The 14725-nt window shown below is 37.0% G+C and overlaps 1 protein-coding gene across 1 annotated transcript in view; it reads right to left on the minus strand.

The window, feature by feature from the left end:
• Positions 1-14725, minus strand: part of LOC147644771 (uncharacterized) — a 38463-nt gene that overhangs the window by 238 nt on the left and 23500 nt on the right. The gene's annotated exons all lie outside the window — the stretch shown is intronic.

Consider the following 14725-nt stretch of genomic DNA (forward strand, 5'->3'; position numbering starts at 1 on the left):
CCCGAATGCAACTGAAAACTCTCCAAATTGCACCGCGTAAAGTGTTCTCTGAAATTAACTCGGCCCACTTTGGGCCTGCCTCAGATAGCACAAAATATAAATAAGAGAACAAAATTGTAAAATAATGGTTTTACATTAATGATAGCCCTGGGCTTCAGGAGGTCGGTAAAATACTGTACCGTAATCTACTCAGTAAATAAATTATATTTCCTTGGGGTTGTACATGAAGCTGCACTTTAGATTTTGTTTACAGCCGTATTCCCTTGATGGTAGTTTTCTTCACTCTTTGTTTAAACTATTAAAACTTGACATGTATAAGATGCTACATTACAAAAATCTGTTATTAAACTATGACTTCGTTTTTTAAGTATCTTAAAACATGATATTTATTGTATGCTTTCAAATCTTGCATGTATAAAATGATATTGCATTGTCTTATAAAGACTTCTGTAGAATGAAACATAAATTCATAATTTCTACAAGTTTCCACATGCATATTTGAATGGTAATTAATTTTACTCTTAATTTAAACACACTTAAATAATGAACAACCTACTGACAGGTCTATGAAAAAGTTAAAAAGCCCCACTCAATAATTTTTAAAATATGTTACAAAGCGGTTTTTCTGCGCATCGCCATAAAAGCCAATAAATAGCATTTTGTGGGTAAAATCTGAATGAAGTGCATGGTGTAAAGCATTGCACAGATTGCGCTTATTTATTTTATAAAAATGCATTTGCTCTAAGTGAACCCAACGAGCGGAAAAAATTTTTGAGCGCATTATTTTGTACATGCAAGAGACCGCAATAAGGCCCAGTTGCCAAATCCACCAGGAGTTCCATCCTGCCAGGCAGTACGATACGGGTGGCATTGCTCATACGCAGCGTTGCCAAGGAAGCGGTACGAAAAACGAGAATGAGAATGGGAACTGCAGTGGAAATGGTTGGCTGGAGCTTGGCTTGCCCGCCGGGTCCCTGGACGCACATACAGCAGATTTAGTGGGGCTTGCTTTTATCTTGTCGCGTTCCTGGTCGCTCTGGGGGACGACTCACAGTGCCAGGTGGGACCAGGAGTCGGGATCCTGTACATTTGTTCATATGCGAATGCCGACTCACCGACTCTCAGCTCTAACTGTAAACTGTAAACGTATCTGCAGCTTTGGCCGTATCTGCTCCTCCATATCGCCGGGCAATCCCATCAGCCCCGGCTAAATGTGTAACAGCAGTCACTTAGCGTACTGCTGCCATCCAACCTCCAACCTGGGCAACACTGTGTGCGGTCCTTACTTCATTGGCACAATCCCCAGACGCGTTGCTACTACTGCTGCCTTTTCGCTCCGTTTTCATTGTTTTGCTGTGCATTTTATTTTATTTTTTTCCCCGTTTCGCCACGTATTTTCTTTTAATGCGCTGCGGATTTGCTGTGAAATATGCACAGGGGGACGCAGGAGGCTTTGCCCGAAGTGTGGGGTGTGGGGTGTGGGTTGGTCGGGGGAAACTGTGTGAATCGCCACCCACCTGGCCCCTATCTGTCTCCCAGTTGGCCCAGCACTCTTATGCTAATTAAGTTTATGCTAATTTAACTTATTGCCACTAAGTTGGCCCACATATGCGGCCAGCCACAGGAGCCATCACTTTATTCTGCGGTGTCCTTCCCCTAGTCCGCCGAAAATTTGGTAAAACGATCTGCTGCTGCTGCTGCTGCTGCTGCTCCTGGCTGTCACAGAAGCACAGGGACCAGGCCGACACATCGAATAAAGCAGAAACCAAGTTAATTTATATAATTAAAAGTAACTGTAATCAAGTTGCATATCTAAGTGAAGCATAGACTTTGGGTGTTTCATGTGTAGGGGGAATTGGAGTTAAACCAATGGATAGGAAAGAGATTTGTGTATTTAACTTATAAAATATATAATAATATAATATAAAGCTTTTAATTCTCATTTATTGAGTTATTTCCTGCAATGATAAACATAAAAATCATTTTAAAACTTATAACTTACATAGCATGAACCTGTAATATACTTAAATTTGGTTTCATTTTATGGCTTCAATATGGAAATTGAGTTCTAAAATGCCTCTCAAAACCGCAACCACATACGTATAAGTGAGTAAGAGTGATGGGTTTGAATTTATTCGATCAAACCATTTGGTTTTTATATGGATATTTTCCACTCTCTCCTCACCACCAACCGAATATTTTCAACGTACAAAGTCAAAAAAGCGTAACGTTCAGCAGAACTTATTGTCTGATTTTTATGTAAATTGCATTTAAAGCAATAAATCAGTTTTAATCAGCCCACGAATCCAGGCAGCTGAGCCGACGTCGTTGTCGCTGTCGTTGGCTCTGTGTCGTGTCTGTTGGACGCACGATAGTCCTTAATGCGTTTGAGTTTATGTGCATATACACACGTGTCCAGGATCCTGTGGGCGTACCAGTGCGCGTTTGCGCCTGACGTAAGAAAACGAATTGTGTATGCATGGCGCTTTATTAAAAAAAAATCCAACCAATAAATGAATTTCTGCATATGCCTGCATATTGGAATTCGTTCATTAAACTGCCCCAAAAACTGTGCTGTGAGTTGTGTGCCAGCCGAATCAATAACGTTGCAAATAAAAGAACTTGATGAAATAATACGAAAATTATACAATTTTTGAAATATTTCATTAATTTTAAATATTTACAATGTATACAATTTAAGTAAGTTTTAATTTCTTGCCTTGTTTTTACTTGGAGTTAAATTTTAAAGAGTTTCTTTTACAATTTTGAAGCAGCTCAAAAAATAGATTTTTGTTTCACCTTAAAGTATTTATCAAAATTTCTCGTTTTTATATAAATTTCATAAATATGACAACCGTTTATCAACCTCAAAAGTCAGCTAACTGGCACAATGTTGAAGTAAAAACATTTTGTTAATTCATACCATTATAAATATTAACAAATTAAGAGTTTAGAATAATGTTAGCCCCTCGTACGCACTCATGCCACTTCATTGTCGGCACTCAAACTATAGTTTATGTATGAATTCCCCAAATATGCATGTTCATTTGCTGTTTTTGGCCTCGAATAAAATCGCTTATTTACCTCGAAAAACATCAGACTGTCAAAATGTTTGAAAACTATGTGGAACACGGAGACCCCTGAATTTCGCTAATTAAATTAGCAAAGCGCCAACAACTGCGTTGGCATTTAATTGTGCAGCATAAATCAGCGCTGAAAAGGGGAAAAACACAGCCAAAACAGCAAAACAGCTAACACAACGCTCTGGCACAGGCGTTTTTGGCCCAAAAATGTGATCAAACTTTTGTCCGAAATTTTGGCTTGGCCACCAGTTCCCAAAAATGCTGTTGCTTATGTATGGCTTTGCAGAGCGAAAAGCGGAAAGTTAATTCGAGGCAATTAAGTTGACATGCCAAATGTCCTGGTGGGGATTCAAAAGTAGAGTTAAGCTCCAACGGAATGTCATCAGAGTTTTTATTGTAGATACTACTCTTTAAACAGATATATCTACCTTTTGGTTAAATCATTTAAAATATATTAAAGTTGTACTGAAGAGAGTTTGTAGTTTTAATTTGTTGCTAGACTTGGGAATTGTAAATATACAGTTTTCCATATGTGTATTTATTTTCCTTTTATTAATTTTTAAAGATTATGGGTGACTTATTTTAATTTAAATCTACCCTTAAATTTAGTTTAACAGAAATCTAAAATTTTGATTTCATTTAATCGCTTGCCCATATTCAGTCCCTCTTTATTGATTTTAAATTTTAGTTTGAATCCTGGATTAGAATTTTATTTTATATGTTGTTTTTCTTCACACAACAACAACATTCCTTTGTTGTATTTTGTGTGTGTGATTTTTTTTCAGATTGTTTGTTTTGGTTTTGTTTTCGCCTTTCGTTGCGTTATTTTCGCCGTAATTTGTCGCTCTGACTAGGCAAGTTTTCGTGGTGCTATTTTTTTTGGGTGGCCCTGTTTTTAGGAGTTGTTCTTGTTTTTGGTTTATAGTTCAAATGTTTCCTTATTTATGCGATGTAGTGATGTCGTTTTTTGTTGTTTCTGCACCAGTTGTTGTTATTTGCCCTGGAACAATTTTTTGCTGACATGCCAAACTTTTTGCCTCAATAAAGTTTTGATATTTTTGGCAAGTGGGCGGAATCGGGCGCACCAAGGGCAATTACATGAAAATGCATTTATTATTGCATCAAATTTGTTGCTGAAACAATGTGTGAAATTTATAATGGCGATAAGAGATTGAGGCTGTCTAAAAAAGTGACCTTGCTAAAAAAAACATTACGATAAATATATTCTATCGTTTGGAAAGGCATTTTTAGAATAAATTTAAATACATACATTTAAGCATGATTTAATGGGGGTTTTTATTTGTGAAGTTCTGTAGATATTCTTTTAATTTTTAAGCGAATAAATTATTTATTCCTTGAGGATTTGTTTGAAATATTAGAAATATTTTAAATTTAATTATGTAACTATAATGGTTATATCATTATTTCCCAATTGCATATACGCATACATTACGTATACGTTCTGTGTGCCTTCGTTGGGTGCCACACATTGTTATAGATCATTATTAGGAAAAATAATAAAGTCACCCGAAGAAAATTTATCAAAATCATAAATCATTGCAAATTGCTTCAATTTTTTATTCACCTGCATTCCATGTACGCGGCGTACTGCGCTTTCATCGCAGCCTGTCAGTGTCTGTGTGTGCGCGCTTTCGCGCTATTAATTCTCAACGTTTGCATGTGGCAGTCCTGAAATACTCGTATTTGCAAGCTGGCGCTGAAAAGAGTGCTACGGAAAATGTTCAGTCGAGTGGGAAGCTTCACTCGCACTGAGTGAGTTTGAGACTTACTTACAATGAGTGGATCAAAATCAACTCGAGCGTCATTATTTGCTCTTAACTTGGCTTAAGAGAAATGGAGTTGAGAGTTGAGTTCACATTTGAGTTTTAATTTGAGCTCAACACTTGAGCGGAGTGAATGTTAGGAATGAAGAGTATTCAAAATGTTAAGGAAATTTAGCTCAAATGTATAAATACGGTTCAAGGAAATGCTCTTAACCTGCAGTGATAGCAAATAACTAGGAGTGTAAGCGTTTGAGTTGTTACAGAGTTAGAATTCAGCTTAAGTGGAGCTCATTTTATTATCAGAGTCTTTAGAAAAATGCAAAAATTTTAAATTAAATCTCTGTTTTGCCTAAACTTTAACATACAAAAAAAAAAACTTCTTAATTTGTAAATATTTTAACAATCGCAAAACAAAGTAAATTCTTTAATTAAATTTACTTATTTTTATCAAATCCAACGTACACCATAGTAAATGTTACAACTCTAGGCTGCAGTAACAGAAGGCAATATTAAGACAGAACTATAAATTCATTTAATCAAATCAAATTCTTGTTTTCTATAGCTTATTAAATCTGTACTATTTGTTATATTTTGGGTAAACTCAAAGATTTGGAACTTAATACTATGTATTTCCTTTTTTTTAGGTAGTAGTCGTTTGTTTGATAAAATTCACACAGAGCTCGTTATTTAACATAATTTGTATACCCTTGCAGGGTATTATAATTTGAGTTAGAAGGTTGAAACTAAGTGAAGGAGTCATTTCCGACCCTATAAATAATATATATTATTGGATCAACAGGGATATCGATCTAGGCATGTCTGGGAGAAAAATAAATTTTTAAATTTTTTTTCAAAATTTGAAAACTTTCAAAAATTGACAAAAATTTTAATTTGCAATAATTGTAAATTATGTATGCAGATCTGTTAACCTAGCTAAAATTAACATTGAAAAGCTTTCCAAATTTAAATTAATGCCTTTTTAGCTGAGTTATGAGATTTTTAAACTTTAATTTTAAGACAAAATTGCCATATTTAATATATTAGTAAACATCAATTCATTGATCCTATTTTTTAATTGCAAAAGAATATATAAACTTGGGCTTCCTAAAGTCAGTTTCCTTGCTTGTGTTGCTTACAAAACTCTTTGGAACTCTTACAAATAACTTGAGCATTGCTACAATTTTACAGAAATAATCATATTAATATATTGTAAGAATTACTAGACATCGGTTGTCTTAAATCAGATAATATTATTTATATAATTTAATACTCGGTACTATCTTAAATATATATCAAATGAAATCATTATTTGTAGTACCCTTTTATAATCTAAGATTCGCTTTAATTGATAATAATTGTAAATGGATGTGATTGGCCTTTCACTAACACACTTTCCTAGAGTTGGAGCTGGAGTCTGAGGTGGACTTGGAGTCAGAGTCAGAGTTTAACGAAAGAACTTGGGAATAAACAATCAAACAAAATGAAGCCGTAAATACATTTGGCATCGGGACGATGGCCACTTGAAACGGTGCTGGAATGGACTCGACCGATTCGCTTTGTGATGACGACTTTTTAATTAAAATAAAAATGCAATCCACACATACCGCGGACGATGATGCTGTTGATGATGATGACGATGATGCTGCTGACGATGTCTACGGGAGTGGTGGTGGAGAATCACGACAACAATAAAAATTAAGTTAAAGCGCGTTTTAAATTGCTGCGTGGTTGGCGGGTTGGGATGAGATGCGGCATGAAATGAATGCGCATAAGTTTGATGCAATTCGCGAAAGCACGTGCAGGACACACGGACACGGACAGAGGTGGCCGGTCATATTTTACGGGGCACGCAGCAAACAATTGAAAATAAATAAGAGTGAAATTAATTTGTTTCCTTTTGTTTTCTCTCATTTTTTTTTGTATGTTCAATTTTTTTTTGTATTATAATAGGCTTATAAAATATTTTAATTGGTCTGTGATCTGGCAAGTAAGTTAGCCAGGGTTATTGTTTTTTGTTACTTAATAAACACAGAAACAAAATTATATTTTTTTAGTTCTAAATGAAAAAAATCATATTAATTCCAATTAGAGTGTTTAGTTGTGGTTATCGTTTGTTAAAACTTTGATAGAATTTTACTAAAAAACATTAAACAACGGCATAAAAACCTTAACAAAGCAAAAGGGCTTCATATTAAAATTATAGAAAGAATTTATGTCTCCTAATTTTGATTGCTTTTCAACAGAATATCAAATATATTATATATTATTTGATTGAAGTTAATTAATTTAATTATACAAAACATTCAGTTGAAAGTAGCGATGACAACAATAATTACTTGACTATAAAATAAAGTGTCACCTGTAGTTTTAATGTTATTTCAACCATTAAATATTAAGGTTAACAAATACACAATTATATATACGCTTATAAGGGTTATATCTTTTATCAGTTATCTCCTCTGCTTATATTCAAAGCTATCTATTTAATATCTGCAAAGAACCTATCGCTTTGACTAGTATCCTAGTTCGTCCTTTCGGCTAGTGCTCTGATCGAGGATGTGGCCAGTTACCTGAATTAGTCTAGACCCCCCTGTACCTTTACGGGGTTTTTGTGGCTATTCACCGTTTGGTCACCGAATGCAGCCGCTGTGGCTGCTGCAACATCACTCATACGCCGTGTTGCATCGGCCGCAGAGTCTCGCCTCATTCATTGAGTCGTCAAGTACAAGTGCATTTGCATCGAAATTGATTGCTCACAAAACTGCCGATACTGCAAAATTGCCAATTTCAGATGCCCTACTGCATTGTGTTGCCCCCAAATGTGGGCGTGGCCATGTAGGCGTTCAACTGTGAGCTGTGAGCTCTGAGTGTGGATGTTGCTGCTGCCACTGCTGCCGTTGCCGATGTCGATGCTGCATCAACAGTTCGTTGATTAAAAGTGCGTTGAACAAAAATGAAGAGTTCATCGTTTTAAGTTTTAATACCACTTGAAAATTTCGTCTTCATTGTTCCCATAAAATGCATACCTAAAGGCAATAAAGCGGAAATGGGGATTATCCATATCGCTGAGCGCCAGAGTCAGCGTTGTTACATATACAGGAAGATAATGACGCGAATGATTGCAACTTAAAAGGTAACATTGCGACATATGTATATCTATATTAATGTCTGAAAAATAAAGGTATGGTATTAGTTAATTATTAGACAACGTCTAAATCGACATAGAGAACTATTAAATAATGTTAGACTGTAAAAACTAGTGATACTCGCTGGGGTAACCCATATTTTATTATAGCCATAGGGCTAAACTCTTTAGATTTCCTTAAAAAATAAAACTTCCTTTGTTCCGCATTTAAGTCAGTACTTTGACAATTAAAAAAATAAAACAAAAGCGCAAAAACACAGACAACATGGTCCCATCTCCTCATTAGCATTCTGCTGCAGATGAAAGTGCAACCGTGGGCTGAGCGGGTAATTAGTTTTTGGCGTGTTGCGGGGCAATTTTTGAAAATTTCTTATTTAATGCGCCCGGCTGTTGGAGTGGAGTGGCCATTGGTGGCCATTGGTGGCGGTGTTACTGCAACGGCCGGTGTTGAAGCCTGCCAAAATCGTGGCGCCTAATTGCGAGCAATCATATTTTGTTTGCCAAAAGCTGCTTGAGCGAAGTGGAACCGCCACCGCTGCCTGGCGGATGGTGGATCTGGTGGATGGCAGTGTATGGTGGTTGTAGTGTTGGGGCATAGTGGGTGGATTGCAATCAGGCTGCCAGTGCCAGAGCATTGCACGTCCTGCACGTCCTGCTGGTGTTTGCATGTGCACTCCCCTTCACACAGACGCTCGCAGGGATGTGGGAGTGGATGTGGGTCTGAGTTTGAGACTGGGACTGCGGCGGCTTATCGCCTCTCGCCTAGGCAAATCAATCAATTTAAAAGCAATTGCTGTTAATGTGCAACGTTTGTTTGGCAGCTGTCAAAAATTTGCACACGCAGACACACATAGACAGGCTGGCTGCTGGCACGATGGCTGGCGGGACTCCAAAGTCCTTGAGTCCTTGAGTCTTTGAGTCTCTGGTTTATTAGTTCGATGCCAACAGATTCGTCGATGCCTGCTTCTTTGGGGTCAATCGTTTGGCGCCCGCCACTGTGGTCCTTGATTGATGATCAAAGCAGCCATAATTGGCCGCTCTGAAGGAAACTAGTCCTGCATCCTTGTGTGTAAATTGTAGCCAGTTTGTGTGTGCCAAGGAATTGACGGTGTGGTTCAATGCCTCTGCCTGATTGATGCTTGCTGTCGGCTGAAAATTACTTCAATGATGAGCCTCTAATGTCTGAGTTTCTTCGTAATTATCGGAGACTTTCTTAAACCTACAGGAAAGCTAGGAAAGGGGTACAAGTAAGAAAGGATTGCTATTATTTTGAAGACTTAGAGTAGAGATAATTATTTTTAAGTGGTTTAGAAGGTTGAGTGTTTACAGGATGTGTCTGGAGTTTGACTAAGGTCTTTTCTGGATCCTCTTAAGATCCTTAGGAGTATCCTTTCCTCGTAACATTGACACCTTCTGATAGGGTATTAAAAATGTGCAGCAGTCATCGGCAGGCAAGCCACAACAACAACGAAAAAATCGAAGAATATTGTATGAATAAGGGATATACACATGTTGGTAAGCAGATAGGACGACACCGGCAGCAGATGGTAGACGGGGGGGCATAACATTTGCATTTTACAAACAATTGAAAAAGTAGTTAAAGTTTTTGTGTTCGCCGAAGCACACACACACACACACCTCATACACCTTGCTGAGTTGCTTGCAACAAACACGTTCTCATTTTTTGCTCTCTGCGCATAAGCAACGGTTCAGCGCGGTCGCCGGACGGTTTTTGGCTTTGGCTTGTGTTTGGCATTTACACTCAATGTCAGTTGCCCCGCCACACCTGTCCACGTGTCAAGGGCCTTCCACCGCCTTTTTGTTCTTCGGCAGCGAGGAGTACCACGATGTGTAGCTCATATGCTTCCTATTTTTTTCTTTGTTGCTGTTGTTTTGCTCCTCATAGTTTTGGTGCAACGTTTCGCACACTTTCGCTGGAATCCGGCTTTTTGCACGGACACACCGTGTCTGAGTTGACACATTTCTTTGATGTCGCCGGTGTTGCAGGTGTCACTTTTGCTGCACAACTGACTTAACGGATTTTATAATGAGATGGTTTTTTTTAGAGAAGTGTTTTTTTAGAGAGATATGTGTGTGTACTTTCTTTATACTAAATATAGTTATCATTTCAAGAGAACTCTTATAGAAATAACTATCTAAGTTGTTAAGATACATATTACAAATATATAGAAATGTATGCAACCGCTTGGCTTGGCTTTATATTCCATGCACATCTCTTCGGAAAAATCCTTGTTTAACCCAAACTCAGAAGAAGTTCCAGAAAAGTTAACACTGGCAAAGTGCAATACGCTTGGCCTAATCCATTTTATGATACTCCACAAGATGGATCGGCTGCTTTTAAGCAAAGCTTTAAAACAAGAAAACAAAAACAGACAGACCACAAATGCAAATCGTCCATTACTGGGGCTATCAATAACTGATTTACATCCTCGCTAAATCTCGGCCAAATAAGCTGCAAAAACCCAGAACACCCGTCGGGCGGACCGGGCAATTGTGCACCGCTGGGGGATCTGGGATTGGGGACTGGAGATTCGGAGAGTGGAGATTCTAGAGTGGGGAATGGAGATTCAGAGCTGAATGCGGATGCGGACGCATTGCAAACAATGGCAACAAAATATGCTGCTGCGCTTAAATGAAATGCCAACAAAACCAAACAGTTAAATCGCTGGGGCAAGGGCGCTCCAGTTGGAATGCGGAGGAGCTCTGGTGGCGCATGGTTCTCTGTGTGTGCGGCGGCTGGGATTTCTGGGGCTTGGCCGGACTGGTGTTGGCCTCCGGGCGCGACTTGAAAAGCAGCTTCATTTTAGCGTATAATTGAGCGAGCACAAAATATGCGACAGGCGACAGAAGCCAGAGGGCGGTCGATGGCACAAGAATGTGGGCGTGGCCCTGCAGAACCAGGACAAACTGCACTGCACAGGAACGCAGGGATTGCTGCGGAAGTATGAAATTTTACTATTACTTTGTTGCAGCAAATAGAGCGGAAGTCAGTCAACGAATGCAATACCAAGTTCAAGCGACTTGATTGTGTCTTTGAGTCGTGGAATGCCAAGCATTGTGAGGGGTCTCCGTTTTTGTGTGGAAATCAATGCAAGTTGCCGCGCCTTGGGTGTTTTTCTGCGGTTTTATGTGTGAAATATTTTTGACACACATATATTTTTAGTGGTAACCCCTTCTTTGAGTGCTTGAAAGGAGAATAAGAACAAAGTTTAAGGTGTTTTTTTGCTTACAGCAAGGAAATATAAGGATCTCCCTATGCCCAATGGTCATGCTGCTTTAAGATCCTTTGTCAATCTTTGACTGAATAGGAAGGAAGGAAGGAAGGTATAGGCAAAGAGTTATAAACATATTTTATTAAGTAATACTAATTGAGCAAATGCTGTGCTCTTTACAGCCTCACATTAAACCTTGAACCAAAAAGTGTACACAAAATGGATCTATATTTTCAACTGTCATCCTGTAATTATCTGTGGCAAACACATTAAAACTTATAACTAAATAAAACTCAAGCATTCTTGGCTAACACTGGCAATCTTCGTGACCCTTAACTCGTGTTAATTATTAAATAACAAACAATAACTATCATTTGTCCTTAATCAATTATGGCTAATGGACTAAGAAGCTTTCATCCCTTTTGGTGTCGATTGAGATGAGATGAGCTATGTGTATGTACATATGTACATATATTCGTTTCCTAATTGCTTTGCCTACGATTTATCGGTGAAATAAATGGAACCTACATCCATCCCAACTAGGTTGAAATTCGGTTTAATAGTTAATTAGTGACAATTGCGAAAACGATAATTGTTCTTGTTGTGTTGTAAATTCACTTGGCTGGGGCGGAGCGAAGCCATGCCGTAATTGTTTATCGAGACCCATTGGGCCGCGCAAAGACAACGATAGGGACCCAGACCAGAGCCAGGCTGCCTTCTCGGCTAAGGATTCACATCCTGGCCGCCTGCGTGTCCTGCGTGTACGAGAGCTTGTGCTTGTGTGGGCATAAATTGTTGCATGCCAGGCAGGCGCTTTAAGGCATTCGGGCATGGCGTGCTGCGGTTTGAAGCCTCAATTGCATAGCAATCTCAGGCTTGTGTGTCTAACGTTTTGTTGATTGATGGTTAACCAGAAAATCAATATCGCTATGCTAATGAGACTAGCATAAATGCACAAATATGCCGAAAGACGCAGGGCATTGGTAATGAACTCTGTCGGCAATTAGCCAAAGAACTTGGTCGCCTCAAATGATGTTCGCTGCTTTAAAGTTTAATTTCTGCGTAGGGCCAAAACGATTATCCCTGAACCATGAAATGCAGTCGAATATTTCAACCGATTTATTAAATTATTCAATTCTTTATGCGCTGTCATTGACGCGTAATAGTGGCACCTTTGTGTGGGTGAATTCGGTCCCATCACACGCCTCCTATTCAGTTGAATAGATGTCAATTGTCTGCACGACTGCTAATTTAATTAGATTTTAATATATAATTATATACTTTCGTTCATGCCGTGTAATTACCAAATTTTTTACGCCGTATTTGTGCATTATTCCAGCTGGCTAATTACGAAATGGTTTTAATGCCGCCCCGTCTAGTTACACATTTGTCTATTAATAATAAATTTCTCATTTTAGTTTTCGGATGCCGCATCTTTTTGTCACCTCATTAAAGACACGGTTAATCAGTCGCTACCAAATGTGTGTTTAAATACAACATTTCATTCAATTCAATACCAAATAGCCGATCTCACTTGCAGCATTTATTTATATTCAATTTATTATTAAGCGGCTTTGCACCTTAATCGGCGCTGACAGTTGACAACCGCCTGTCAATTATGCACTGAATATTTTGAACAGCAACATTCGCACATTCGCACATCCCTTAGGCTGGACAGCATTTACTGCTGAGCTGTTGTGGGCATTTTAATTATTTTGACATTTCGCCATAAGCTGTAAAATATAATTAACTACCGCAAACAGGATTTAACCATAAATAAACAAAAGTTTTACGCACACGATGTCAGTACAAAAAGTACGTGGAACTTATCTTGCGGAGCTAAGAAAAAAAATGTATTAACTGTCCCATTTTTATAGCTAAATTTACACTAATAAAATAAATATATTTATAATGATTTATAAAATATTTCAAAGATAGTTTTGTAATAGAATAGAAAGAATAGAAAAGTGCAAAGTGCTTTGTTTAATCATTTCTTTGGTATATATAACTTAGGTATTTGCTACCGCAGTTACATATATTTTTGTATAATATCAATTTACTATTATGCATTTTATTAAATTATATTATTTATTTAAATACATTTTTCTTTAACTATCTTCTGATGAGTGTCTGATGAGTTAACCCTGAGAATGGAGATCTCAACTATTAGTAATTGATATCACACTCCTTTGGAGTCTTTTAAGTTTGTTTTATATATAGTTGTCTTTTATATTTCCCCTCTCTAATTATTTTTTGTTGTGTATGGATATCCTGTTTACTTATAGCAGTGTAAAACTCTACGAAATTCATAGCATTTTAATTATATTTTGATGTTTTTCACTTGCGACAAATGCAAAAATTAATTGCATTAATGTGTACACACATTGATTGTTGTTGGTGGAATACACGTAACATATATGCGTATCTGCACATATAGACTGCTATATTTATCAATTAATTGAGTAATATGGAATTACATAAATGTTTGGTTTGCTCTTGCCTGCAGGCATAATCGCATTAAAATGCCACAAAATAAGCGCCATGATATAGCTCATCCAAATAGACCGCATTAATTTTTTAACTTTAGCAAAATTCAAGGGGACAGATTTTCAGGGTTACAATTCAAGCTGATAATGCCAATTGACAGTTTTAAATATTTATTGCCATGGCACCAGACATCTGATTAAATGGACGGTCAAATCCATGGAATACCACAGCAAATGTTGGCATTATAAAACTGAACGAAGTGCAGTCTGGGATTGGAGTTTAATGGAGAAACAAACCATTGATTACGACTTCAATTTTATATTTCTCTTGATAACTATGTAACTAATTAGAAACATTTTGATTAATTAAAAATACTTTGATTTTGATAGCCCTGCATTATTATTATACCCTTGCAGGCTATTATTATTCTAGTCAGAAGCTTTTAAAACATTGAACTAGTCATTTCCTACCCCATAAACCATATACATATATTATTGATCAGCATTGACTGGCGAGTCAAACTACGAAAAAAATGAAATTTAAACATTTTTTTTTTAAATTTCATAATTTTATAAGGGGTTACATCGTTAAAATTTTAAAATTTTTTTAATTTTCATAAACGTAATATTTTTAAATTCGAAAACCCTGTATGCAGGTTTGTTAGCCCCATAAAAACTAGCACATAACCGGTTTTCGATTTAAATTTAATCAATTTTTGGTTTAGTTTAACTTATAAAAACATTGATTTACCACGGAAATTTGCAAATAAAAATATTGATTTAATGTTGCTAGAATAACATATATTTAAACATTTTCTTGGTGGTATAGAAAGTCCAAAAAGAAAATAGTTGCAAAGATATATATATTTTTCGTGCTGTAATCAAATTATTTATTAATAAATTATATACCAATATGCTGGTATCTGAATACAGACCAGAACAGAAAATCTTTTAAAAACAACATTAATGCTTTCTTGGCTTGTAAAATCGATGC

Source organism: Drosophila serrata, unplaced genomic scaffold (assembly GCF_035046125.1).
Source record: "Drosophila serrata isolate PLE 108 unplaced genomic scaffold, ASM3504612v1 contig_100, whole genome shotgun sequence".
Classification (NCBI taxonomy): Eukaryota; Metazoa; Arthropoda; class Insecta; order Diptera; family Drosophilidae; genus Drosophila; species Drosophila serrata.